Source organism: Chiroxiphia lanceolata, chromosome 3 (genome assembly GCF_009829145.1).
Source record: "Chiroxiphia lanceolata isolate bChiLan1 chromosome 3, bChiLan1.pri, whole genome shotgun sequence".
NCBI lineage: Eukaryota > Metazoa > Chordata > Aves > Passeriformes > Pipridae > Chiroxiphia > Chiroxiphia lanceolata.
In genome coordinates this window covers 7,072,532-7,085,091 of record NC_045639.1, presented here as the reverse complement: position 1 = coordinate 7,085,091, position 12,560 = coordinate 7,072,532, and the positions used below count along the sequence as shown (strand labels likewise).

The window sequence follows — 12,560 nt, the reverse complement described above, 5'->3', positions numbered from 1 at the left end:
TACCCTGGTAAGGTCAGTGCCAACGCTGCCATGCAATTTGCTGCGGTCAGGCTTTTGCCATGTCCCATCACATCGCTTCTTGGCCACACATGCCAAATACTTTTTTCACTTTGAGGACCAGGCTGTCATTTTTCACTTTGTTACCCTGCCCTTTAACTGTCACTAAAGTGACACTGATGTATATCCCAGGAAACAGAAGGACAATTTTTAAAATTATGATGTGCCAGGAACTTGTTCCCTTTTAAATATTGCAGTTGCCAAGTTGCTATTGCCTTGTACCTTATTAAGGGCTAACATTGACAATGTTGGCGGGTACACAGTACACTCATTAACTGGTTTTGCAGTTATCAAGTCTGAAGTTAGTATTTAATTGCCTGGAAACACTGTTTTTTAATTCAAGTTCTTCTCTATTCATACTACTCATACTTAAAAATGACTATGTTCAGTATCTATATCCAGTTTCACAAGCATAAGCTTTTGTTTTGGTTTGTTTTGTTTGAATCACTATAAGCAATTAACCAACACTGCATTTTAAAATTACTGATTAAAAGTGAATTTTTTCAAACTTAACAAAGAAAAAAAAAGGCATCATAAGAAATACTTCTATGATACAACAGAAAAAGTATTGCTTAACATAGTGAAGCCCTGGCCTGCCACAGTTGAGTTTTGGATAGAAATAACAAGCAATACTCCTGAAATAATGAAAATCTTTGGCTGGGAAAATACATATCAGTTAATTCAGTGGATGCTTACCTTTTAAGGGATCATATTCCAAGCAGGACAGCCTTATCTTGTAGCAGAGAGGGGCTCAAGGCAGCCTGGATGGGTGGGCATGGTGAAGGCAGTAGGTGTTGGTGGCTGCAGGGGATGCTCCTCTACAGCACCTGCACAGAGCTTCCCATCTGCATCCCCACAAACCAAGACTTTCTGCAACTCTTTAAGATCAATCCCCAGCTAGCCATCCCCTGCCAGGTGTCAGACACCATTAACGAAGATGTTAATAAGGCAGCAAAGGTCAGATCCCATGTTTTTATGCATCAGCGAAGTCTCCTATACCTTTCCCAGAAGGATGAACAGCTGTCAACAACTTGGTGGTGTTTCAAACAACATGTTTATTCCCTCAAAAGTCTTTTTGTGCCCCTCCGTTTTCAAACTGCCATTTGTCCTTTTTCTCTTAACCTAAAGACAGGACTCTCCAGGATGAGAGTTGCACCAGGGGATGTTTAGACTGGATACTAGGAAAAATTTCCTCACTGAAAGGGTGGTCAGGCATTGAAACAGACTGCCCAGGGAAGCGGTAGAATCACCATCCCTGGTAGTGTTCAAAAGGCTTGTGGATATGGCATTTTGGGACGTGGTTTGGTGGTGGATTTGGCAGTGCTGGGTTAACAGTTGGACTCAATGATCTTAGAGGTCTTTTCCAGCCTTAGCAATTCTATGATTTTATAACATACCCTTAAGACCTAATGCATGGAGAGTTTTACACCTGTTATTGACATACATCAGTAAAAAACCTGATGTAGTGGGTTCCTGTCACTGTGGCCACAGAGCTCTTGAGGCTTGGACCTCCAGCACAGAGGAAAACAGGCTTCAAGCCCTGGTCCTGGGAGGGCCAGTTTCTTTCAGCTCCTCCAGCCAGTGCCACATATTAGGAAGTGCCCACAGTAATTAGGAACATTCCTGGGGAAATTCAGTCCCTCCCTATATTGCAGACACCGAGGACTCACCAAAGAGTGATGCCCCCTCAGGCTCCCTCCTATTTTCCCCCTTATATCAAGTACAGTTTTGGGCTCTAGAAAGGAAAACCAACTTCCCGGCTCCAACGTATGTTCTAACAGTTCATTTCAACATCAGTTTTGACAATTCACAGGGAGATGTGGAATCCACTTCTCCACACTTTCTATATTCTCCATATTTTAGTTTAATGGTGACTTTTTTTTTTTTAAAAAAAGAAGCTTTCAATGACTCTTTTATTTGAATAATGATGGAAATGGCATGTTATCATTCTGGCTAATATTTGGAATGAATAATGGTGCATTTACTTGGCCAGAACCTCACTGTAACCCAGAGATCTGATGTTTTCATACTCCAGAATCCATAAACGGAACAAGCAAAAGCCAATGCTCAGAAAGTTTTCTGTAACTGTTCGGATACTAAAAACTACATAATCCCCCCCGAACTTCTTTAGAGTAATATGAAAAGTTTAGCTGATGACAAATTCAGTGAAAACTAAAACAAACTCTTCTAGTTCTTAGTTCTGCCTTCTTCCCTCTCCTTTTCCTAAATACTTTTTAAAAGTCACTGCTCAGAAAAGCTCAAATTAATAGCCCCAGATCCTGAAATCCGCCCAAACCTTTTAACAATGCTACCACATTTCAGAGCCTTAAAGAGGGCTATCAGGTTTCCTGCCCATTTCACCACTGACCTCTATTAAACCTGTGCAGAAGAGAAACACAGAAGAGCAGGAAAAATCATGTGCCCAATCTCCAACAGACTGTTCACTTCATAAAATTGGCCATCAACAATATAACAATTTTCTCTAATTTCCTACCTGCACTCAAGTTCAAGTGGTCGAATCTAAAGCCTTCAAACTTTCAGTATTTCCCATGCATGTCTAAGACTAAACATATCATATAAACCAAACTTTTAGTATTCAAAGCTGAAGCTAATCTTTGGGTGTGATAGTAAAACAAAACAAATATTTTTTGAATGACCTGATATAGTAAGTGCAAGAGTCCCAACTGAAGCTTTAATTAAAGAATTTCAAATGTCTCTTTGTAAATCTTTTTTCATATAACAGTGACCATTCAATGACCAGTTCTTTGCAACAACAAAATTAACACTCTCCAGAAAAATAACAATTTTGCTTCTGCCAGCATTCTCACCAACCTGAAGTGTTCTATGATACGGAAACAACTTGTTGCTCCCACTTGAATGCTGTACTGAGAATCACAGACATTTTAGAAAAAGCAGAAAAGGAACCAAATTAAACAAAAGACATCTCCACTTTGAAAACTTCATTTTCCATTCAGTTAAACAAAAGGATAGAAGTATGTAGTGAGGAAATCCAGTGTTGGGAAACCAGGATAAGCAATACCAAAATTGCAGTCACATCTAAACTTCTAATAGACTTCTAATGCTTTATTTCTGGATATGTAGTCCAGTATTCTGCATCTTATTCCACTCAAAAAAGCCAGAAACAGAAGAAACAGAAGAAAAAACCCCTTGATAATTGCATAGAAGCCCTATATAATTTTCTCCTGTAGCTTTGTGCTCAGGTAATGAAGTAGGATGACACCACGATGGTTTCCTCCCTGTCACTATTGCTGAGCAACATGTTGTTCTTCTAATGGCTAATGTGCCTGTGTCCCTAAAGGAAGTGAATATAGTGACACTCATTGCAGAAATATATATTTTCTTGAAATTGAGCCATTTTGCTGTCTCTCAGCCTTACAAGCTGTATCATTAGTTATTTTCAAAGCCACAGGATTTAGAGATTTAGGTAACTTGGAGACACTTGAAGTAGAGACGATGCATATTTCAGGGAATTGCCCTCTGTGCTGTTCTCCTCTCAGTAAGCAATACCCATAAAAGTTCTATTTCGTGACATCTCAAGCACATTCCCTCCAGTAGGCTGGAAGATTGAAATCTTCCTAAATACCCAATTCTCAGCCAAAAAAATTATATTCTGCCTCAAAGTTAAACCCAGTAAAAATATGATTTGAAGATGTCGTGAACATTTATGGATGTGTCATCAGCTACAGACGCCAAAGGCACTTGGACTCTGGATCAGCTAAACCCAGCTGACAAGGCAGTAAGGCCTGCTTGCTGCCTCCTCTGAAGGCAATCCTACTGCAGCCTGAAATGATGCTACACAATCAAGCTGCCTACGCAAATTAGCACACATCCTAATTGGCAGCAGCTGAGCTTAACTTCTAATGAACCCATCCAATTGTATAAGTAAATATCTGCTGGGATTGAACATTGGAGCTAATAGCCTTTGGAGTTTGGGTGGCTTGTTTGCCTCCCCCTGCCCAGAGAGATTTAAGATGGCCTCGAAGTAAAAGACATCAGCTGAATTTGGCTACAGACTATTTTGTCACTAACTTTGATTTTAGAAATGTTTTATTTGAACAGTTCTAAATTCTGATTTATGTGCATATGAAAGAGGACAGCCACGTGGGAGCACTTTATAATTATATTTGTAAAATATACTATGCCTTTCTCAAGAATCACTCATTCTTGCACCTAAATTGACTATCTGTCCTTGTTCACAATCTATCTTGCTTTTTCTGAAACAGATTAAAGAAAGCAGCAGAATTTCTGTCCTCTATGCAACAGCCCAAAGTGTAACCTGGCCTAGAGCACATGGCTTCTGTATCCAATGGCACTGCACTGGACAAAGCAATTACTATCATTTGTGGCAACTTCTTAACCTCTATTGACCAGGCAATTATCAATACCTGGCTCAGTGTGGGATCAGTCTTCACCACAAAATGACAACTGCTTTTACAAAGTGTCCTAAAATAGGACCTTTTTATGTAAAACAAAAGCTTCAATATAAGTATTTATATTTGTATCTATGCTCTTTTTTAATACAAAAAAAAATAAGACTGAAACAATGCAGAATTTTGACTTTACCCATTTTGGCATAACCTTGCACTGAAGTGTTTGCAAATAAACACACAATTCCAACACAACAGTGGACCCGGACAAAGCTCTACCAAAGACTCCATTAACTGCCTGTATCACCAGCCAGTAATTGATGCTCACATAAGAGAGGATGAATTGGGCATGCAAATAATGGTACCTCCCGTGAAAACCTCTTCATTAGCAGGAAGAAAGCATTTCTAAAGGCCAACAATTACGTGGTGATTTGGCAGCAGCTGAATGTGCCGACAGTCAAAGTAGTGAGGACTCATCTGTGGAAATGTTCATCTGTAACCACATCTTGAGGCCCCCAAACTTTGATTTCTTTCTTCTAGAATACACTACACACTGCACTCAAATCTTTCCACTAAGAAGTATTTTACTGCCTCCCCAGGACCCAAGAAGAACCTGTCCCCATGTGCTTCCTCACAACCGGGAAGGATTTTGCAGTGCTAGGTGGCACTGCATCAATCCAAATAATGTCATCTACACAGCACTTGTAAGCTGAACAGTGAAACGAGTAATTCGTTCTTTCAGGAAGGGATTTCACAGTCAAAAGCTCCGTTTGTTACGAACATTTGCTTTCTGATGCTAAGAATTTGGAATCATGGAAAATTCAGATTGACTGGTCCCTGGAAGAGAAAAATGTCTAATGCAATGCTGCTAAATGGACCGTGGGTATGGGTAGAAACATCTGCTACTTGAGCAACTTGGGCTTTATTTTTCTTTCAACGTGGTAATATGGTAATATGAAGCACCAAAGAGAAACGACATCTGGTACAGAATTTCATTGTCAGCGAGACCTTTCGTGACTTGCAAATGCACTTACACTGCGAATGCAGAGAACAAAACTAACAAATATTTTCTGGAGTGAAAGCACTGAATGGAAAACAGATTAAGACATAGATATTATTTTCTTTTCCTCTTTTCCCCCTTTAAAAAGAAGAATGTCTTTCTCCTTTAATACTCCAAATGAAAACTTTAAACTATTCTGAAAATCAAAACATTCCTGATGAATTTGTTTGTGGAAGTAGAGGAGGCAAACGTCAAGTGACAGCTGGCACCTGAAATTTTGCAGAAAATACCAGTACTATCAGTCTTCTGTATTGTTACTGACCAGATGGTTATTTATGGGCCTTTTGACCTCAATTTCTTTTAAACTCAGAGTAGTAGAGTTGAACAGAATAGAAGATAAGGGTAATTATTTTAAAGAACTGCAATGTAAAACCAGAGCATTATTTTCTTCCAGACTGACATCAACTTCAGTACAAACCAAAGGCAAATTGTCTGGCAGGAAATGAGACCATTTCAGCTGCTGATTCCAACTTTTACTTCACATTTTTTATTTCCCTAGGTAGAATATATCAACTGTATAAATCATCATCAAATTTTGCTAGAAATTACCCCAGAGAGTACTCAGTCTATATAGAGAAGTAAAAGATTTATCTTGATATTATTTTGAAACCACATGGAAGTGATATCATTTAAATGCAACTTCTGTTAAAGGTGGGTATTAAATCACCTCCATGCAATAGATATTCAAATAACAGAATTTAACTATGTTTTCTCATTTAACAAAGGCAGCATGGAGGTTATAATATTTCTAAAATCACCTTTTCAGACCCATTCAAAGCCTGATGCTTTTAAAATAGGAGAAAAATTAGTTCAAAATGGATTGTAACAAAGTTAGATAGTAAAGTCTGCCTGGATATCTTATCTTTTTAAGCAAGACAGCAAAAAACTGGTCCTGAACACGCACTGCCACTGGAATTAAAATCATGAACACCTACACAGCTACAGCTCCACTAAGACCACGCATATTTTTACTAGAAGGAGATGTTTCTTCTGACATTTCACCTTTCCTTTTGAAAAATTCCAGACTTCACTGTATCCCCTACAGCTTTACCCCAGAATCTTTTCAGTTTTGTCTACAATTGTATTTTGCTATTTGTTCTGTAAATCCAGCACAGAAGACCTGTTAGCTTCCAGCTCCCTGCAGATGTTACTCTGGATGATCATATTCTTAAAAACTCTGATGGTCATTTATACTGATCACACCCATTCTAAAGGAGGCCACAGCTGTCATTTCTAGTTCATTCTCAGAGAGGAGGGGCTGAAACGGTTTTAATGGTTTCTTATATCATATCATAAAATCACAAAATGGTTTGGGTTGGAAAGGACCTTAAAGATCATATCATTCCAACTCACCCTCCACTACACCAGGTTGCTCAGAGCTCCATCCAACCTGGCCTTCAACACTTCCAGGGATGGGGCAGCCACAGTTTCTCTGGGCAATCTGTTCCAGTGCCTCGTCAGCCTCCCAGTAAGGAATTTCTTCCTGATATCAAATCTAAGCTTTCCCTCCTTCAGCTTAAATCCATTCCCTCTTGCCCTATCACCGCATGCCTTTGTCCCTCTCCACCTTTCTTGTTCAGTTATGATAATTTAGCATTAAACCCTTTAAAGATGTATAGAAATGAAAGCTTGATGGATGAAGGCATCGGTGCTGTGCTGCCTGGGCCCTGCACGTGTTCTCATGGACCTTTATAGGTCACACACACTCATGTTTTCTGTTTGAAAGTAGCAGTGTACAACAGCATCCAAGGAGCGTGAATAATCCCTACGGCACTCCTCTCCTACAGTCTGCCAGATGAGCAGGAATAGGCAGATGTGGGAAAAGTTACCCAGCATTTCACTCACAGAAGTGACAGTGAAAGAGCTAAGGAAGGGACAACACACACCGCCTGTGTCTATGGAGCAATTTGTTGTGGGAACGGGTGCACTGTAGCTGGAATGGCAATTACAGCAAACACACATCCACTAAAACAACCTGGGACTGTTACTCTGCTTTATGGGGGCTCCATTCCCCATGTTGTTAGGGAGAGAAAAACTACTTCTCTGACACGCCATAAAGAAGAGGACACAATATGAGAAAATAACGCCCTGTGTGGCCTATAAATAGGTGCCACTCAAAATTTTGTCAGTATTGCAAAAACCCTATTGGATACAAACATAAAATAATTGGAGGACATGGAATCACAGAGAGGTATGGATAAAACAAGGAAAACGTGTTTGTATGACAAGTAATGAAACCAACCTTCAGAGACAGAAAGGATAGACGTGAAAGAAACACAACAACAAAGAGGAAAAAAAGAACAATATAAGACCACAAATTCTTGCTCCCCCATAAAACTGCCGTAGCTAACTTTATCATGTTTACATGGGATGTTGGCTTGTGTTTAAAGGAAGCATTCACCATACTATATATAGTCGGCAAGAAAAAAGGTTCTCTCCAAAGCTTCTGGGAGTATATGTTTTTCTGAATACATGGAATAAAAGTGGCGATTTGTACCATTAGAATATATACTCTTTTAAAATGTGCCTGCATGGCTCAATCAGATTTCTTCATTTAAAAATATAATGCAATGTAATTTTATTCAACTTTTTAGAAGTGAAATACAACCCATGAATAACCTCTTTCAAATCTCTGCAATGAGAGCAAGTTCTCTAAATGTTATTCTGAAGCACCAGATAATGACTCCCAGCATCTAAACCCCAAACCACTTGTGAAAATTCAGCCTTTCAAAGTGCTCTAACTCTATTACTTCCAGCTGCTTGCATCTGCCCAAATGTACTGAATCTCACACACAAAGCCTGTAAATCAAAGGAGGAAAGTGGTGGAAAATGAGAGTAACAGAGCTCCAAAAGACACGGACTGAAAAATAATTTGCTGTTATTAGGGTCTACTGAATTCAACATATTTTTAAAAACACCACCAGCACTGAAATTCCTAGACAGTTCTTTCCACAAAAGAAACCATTTCAGTCTTAAAAGTGTCTGATACTTCAAAGTAGTTTTTTCCCTTAAAACCTACCCGTTATCACAGTCAAGAATGATTCTCAGAGAAATCTCACAGTAAACATACATCCTCGTGTGCCACGTTTTAAATATCTTTATATACACAGCAAGTAGCATAAGACAGCTGAAACTCTCTTTCTTTTACACTGCAAAGACAGTATGTTTTACAAGAGAACCTAAAATACTTATAGAGCCAGTTCCAGCAACGTGCACACTCCTCATCGGATGGAAAGGGCTCAGTAAAAATTAACTTCAGTTTCTGGTAACTTTGAAGACAAATAGCTGAACAAATGGATGCAAGTTCTGATGCTTCCTGATTTTAAGTATCACACAATAGACTGGCAAGTACTCATGAATCCGTTAAAACATTTAACAATGGTTTTTCAATATATTACAGCACTATTGGTTTCTTTTCTTTAAAACACTTTTCTAGCCTTCTTTCTTATTTGGAATGCAAGAAAATGGGATGGCGGCATTTCTTCACTCCCTTTTGTTAGATTTCTTTTAAATAAATATGTAACTGAGACAAAGCTCATATGCAAATGCAATCACTAACAAAGTCATCAGAACTGGACTCTTCACCTTTCATCTCTAAAACATTTGTCTGTCCATCCCCAGAGCTAAAACTCACTTGCTCCATGTGATAATAATAGCAGTATACTCATCCTTGGCCAGTGGAGAACAACCTCATTCACACATTAGAGTTCAACATGCCTCTCCCTACAACCAAACTGTACAGCCTGTTTTGTACATCTTTTCAGATTTTCAGTGGAACTTCATCTTGGACTTCAGTCAAATGAAAAACTCAAACACAGGAAAATGCAAGGCTGGAAACAGCTTTTTAAGATAAGTATCTTCATAGGTCTAATTTTAAAAATCTTAATTGTACCATTTATTAACCCAAATTAATTAGTTATTTTAATTATATAACTGTCTTCAGGTCAGAAGCACATAAGTCCATTATCTAGATAAATCATATACATGGTCTACATTTCCCTTTATTTTTAATTTCCCTATATTTTGCCAGATCTGGCACAATGCTTTAAAGCACAGCTAAACACAGGAAATAAAACCACAGTTTCACTGAAACTAGCAAATTCGCTATAAAACTCAGTGAGAATAAGATTTCAGTTTAAGGGCAGGCCTTGAACCGAGAACAAATTAAAACCACAGAGAGGTTTAAGCCTAAATCAAGTTGAAAACAAAACAGAATATTTTTAAAATGACCAACCTCCTTTTAAAATATCCCAGCAGACTCTGCCAGACCTCGCTGCTATAGCTCCTGTGCCTCTATATACAGTGTGTGCACATGAGCACAATATCTCTTTCAGATGCTCATTCCCAGTTAGAAAGGGGAACATTTCACTCACTAAAGGTGATTGGTGAGGTGAGGAGCTTTTATGGTGGGATTTGCAATAAAAAAATAAGTGTCTCATCTATGTAAACTAGACAGTAAAGCCAAAGTAATCTAGAATAAGAGGTGAAGAGAAAGTTCCAAAGACACAGACAAATGGCGCAGCCAATATGAGAGAAGAAGATTTTCGCTAGAAACTCTGAGGGTAATGCTGAAACAAAAATTGACTTCCAGAGTTATTCCATAGAAACGGATGTGGTCCACAACACTGTGCTATTAGAGGGAAGGATAAATATTTTCAGGAATCTTTGACTGACTGAAAATGGAGAAATCATTTTTCATGTTGATAGAAGTGTTGAGAAGGGAGGTATCTGAAAAGCTGGAATGGTTGAGGGATGAAGTGTGTGCTAAAATGGTTGGAAAAGTGAGGTCTTCTCCAGGAATTGGCTAAGAAAGCATGTGTTAGGATGATAGTTCCTGGGAGTATGCCAAGAAAGAAAGGGTTTCTTCAAAGATATAATAGTTTAAACTACTGTTTAAGTGTTCAAGCCCAGGTTGGATGGAGCTTGGAGCAACCTGGTCTCATGGAAGGTGTCCCTGCTCATGGCAGGGTGGTTGTAACGAGATGGTCTTTAAGGTCCCTTCCAACCCAATCCATTCCATGATTCTACAATTTTACATAATACTGAACTCAAAGCATTACTACTGTGTGCAATAAACATCGACTTAAATAACTAAATCAGCACTCAATTGGTTTTGAAAAAAGTTCACATACTTAAGCTTAAATATTTTTTCCTCTCCTCATGCTCTCCAATCCTCATATTACCTGGAGTGTTGTTACTTAGGGCATCCTGTTCTCCACTCCCTGTTTCTCAGTACATGCCAAGTGAGATACATAAAAGGTGCACTTCATCTTGTCAGGTTGTGTCTTACCTTGCTAACATTCAAAAAATAGAGAAGTCCTGTCTAAAACGAAAAAGACGAATGGCATCAAACTGAGCCTAAAATGTCAGGATGAAACAGGAAATCAACTTCTTTTTCACACAACTTTGGCCATGTCAACATTTGCAAAACTTGCTGTTTCAAATAAAAAAAAAGAGGGGTTAGAGCCACAAGATAGACAATTGAATTCCTTCAATCCGCTTCTCTGCTCAGGATCTCAGGCTTCAAGTGTCTACGTGGGCAACACAAACAAGCTCCTACAGGGAGGGAAAAGCCCACATTGCACTGCATAGTGTGATAAGAAAATGTTCTTTATTTAGCTTCAAGTGTAAGGCAGATAAATATTTACGAGATGAACTCAGCACAGCTAGCACAAGACTCGAAATTTTGTAAATTCAAAGTTACAGTCGTCACCCTGGACAAGGAATTCCTGAAGTGGAGGCAAATTAAGAGAGTCTTCTTGCTCTCTATTAGCAGATTTCATCGTATGCTTATGGCACACTTGCTTTAAGTTTCAGATTCACTCTAAGAGTTAAACTACTGCTTTATTCAGACTTTATTCAGCCTCTAAAATCCTTTTCAACCATATACATATGCAGCCAAACATCTAATTATATTTTGCCATACAAAGTAGAATGAAATAAACACTTACTTTAAATGTCATTATCTTAATTATGGTAATGGCTTCAGGAGGAACCCATGGAATTATGGCTGATGATATTAGTCTGCTTAGTCTCAGAAAATAATACACACCCAACAGCTACATAAATCTAATAATGACAAGAAACAGCAGAGCAGAAAGGTAACTATTGCTGAATCCATGCTAACAATTCAGTGAATGCTGCTAAAATCAGTGGATAAAGATGGATAAAGATGCTCTTTTTTCCAATGAATTAAGAGTTCAGCCTAGTTTTTCAAGTTTAGCCAAGAGAAGAGTTCTTACTTTTATCATGATAATACCAATGTTGGTTCTCCTGCTTGTAACACGCTCCCTGCCTGAATGGGATAGATCGTTATCGAATGAAGCAGATTCTGAGAACAGAAATCCAGAAATACTTTCCAAGAGTTTTCCAGCCTGTATGAAACAGGCTGCACTCTGCCATGAAAGATAATGGAGGAGGAAACAAAAACTTGAGAGATGGCAAAATTTGGCACAGAGATAAACATGAAGGATCTATGACTAGACGAAAGAGAAGGGAAAAAGAGATTTAGGAATGCCTTTACTCTGTGTTGATGCTCTTGCTTTGCCCCTAATCTAGTGCCATTGTGCTGTTCCTCTGGCAAATGTCCCCTTGGGATAACAAAGCATGAACACCACGAATGATGCAACCACATCTTGTTGCTTTTAGTTTAAGACTTTATTTCTTTCTTTTTTAAGAACTACAATAGAGTCGGCTGCAGAAATAGGTCTTAACAAATTAGCTTCAGTTCACATTAAGTTCATGATGGTTTCTTTGCTGCTGTGATACAGCAATCATTGTGTACTATGAGGGACATACCCTGGACAACTGGGGCATATCCACCCCAGTTGTCCCATATCTACTGAATAAACCTGATTTCCTTAGGATGCCTCAGAGGAACTGTACAGTTCATGCAAAACTCCCTCGAGTGTGTGCTGTTTTTGGGAACTAATGAAAAGATGTAGATGTGGCTCTTGCTAGTAAAAGGAAAAGGCCTTTGATCATACTGTACAAATGGATGGCATTGTTGTCACATTTCAGAGAAAGACATTGGCAGCTCTCATGCCATACAGCTT

At 38.7% G+C, this 12,560-nt stretch overlaps 1 protein-coding gene across 3 annotated transcripts in view; it reads right to left on the bottom strand.

The window, feature by feature from the left end:
- The window catches only part of MACROD2 (mono-ADP ribosylhydrolase 2), an 848,490-nt gene that overhangs the window by 178,292 nt on the left and 657,638 nt on the right, over positions 1–12,560 (bottom strand). The gene's annotated exons all lie outside the window — the stretch shown is intronic.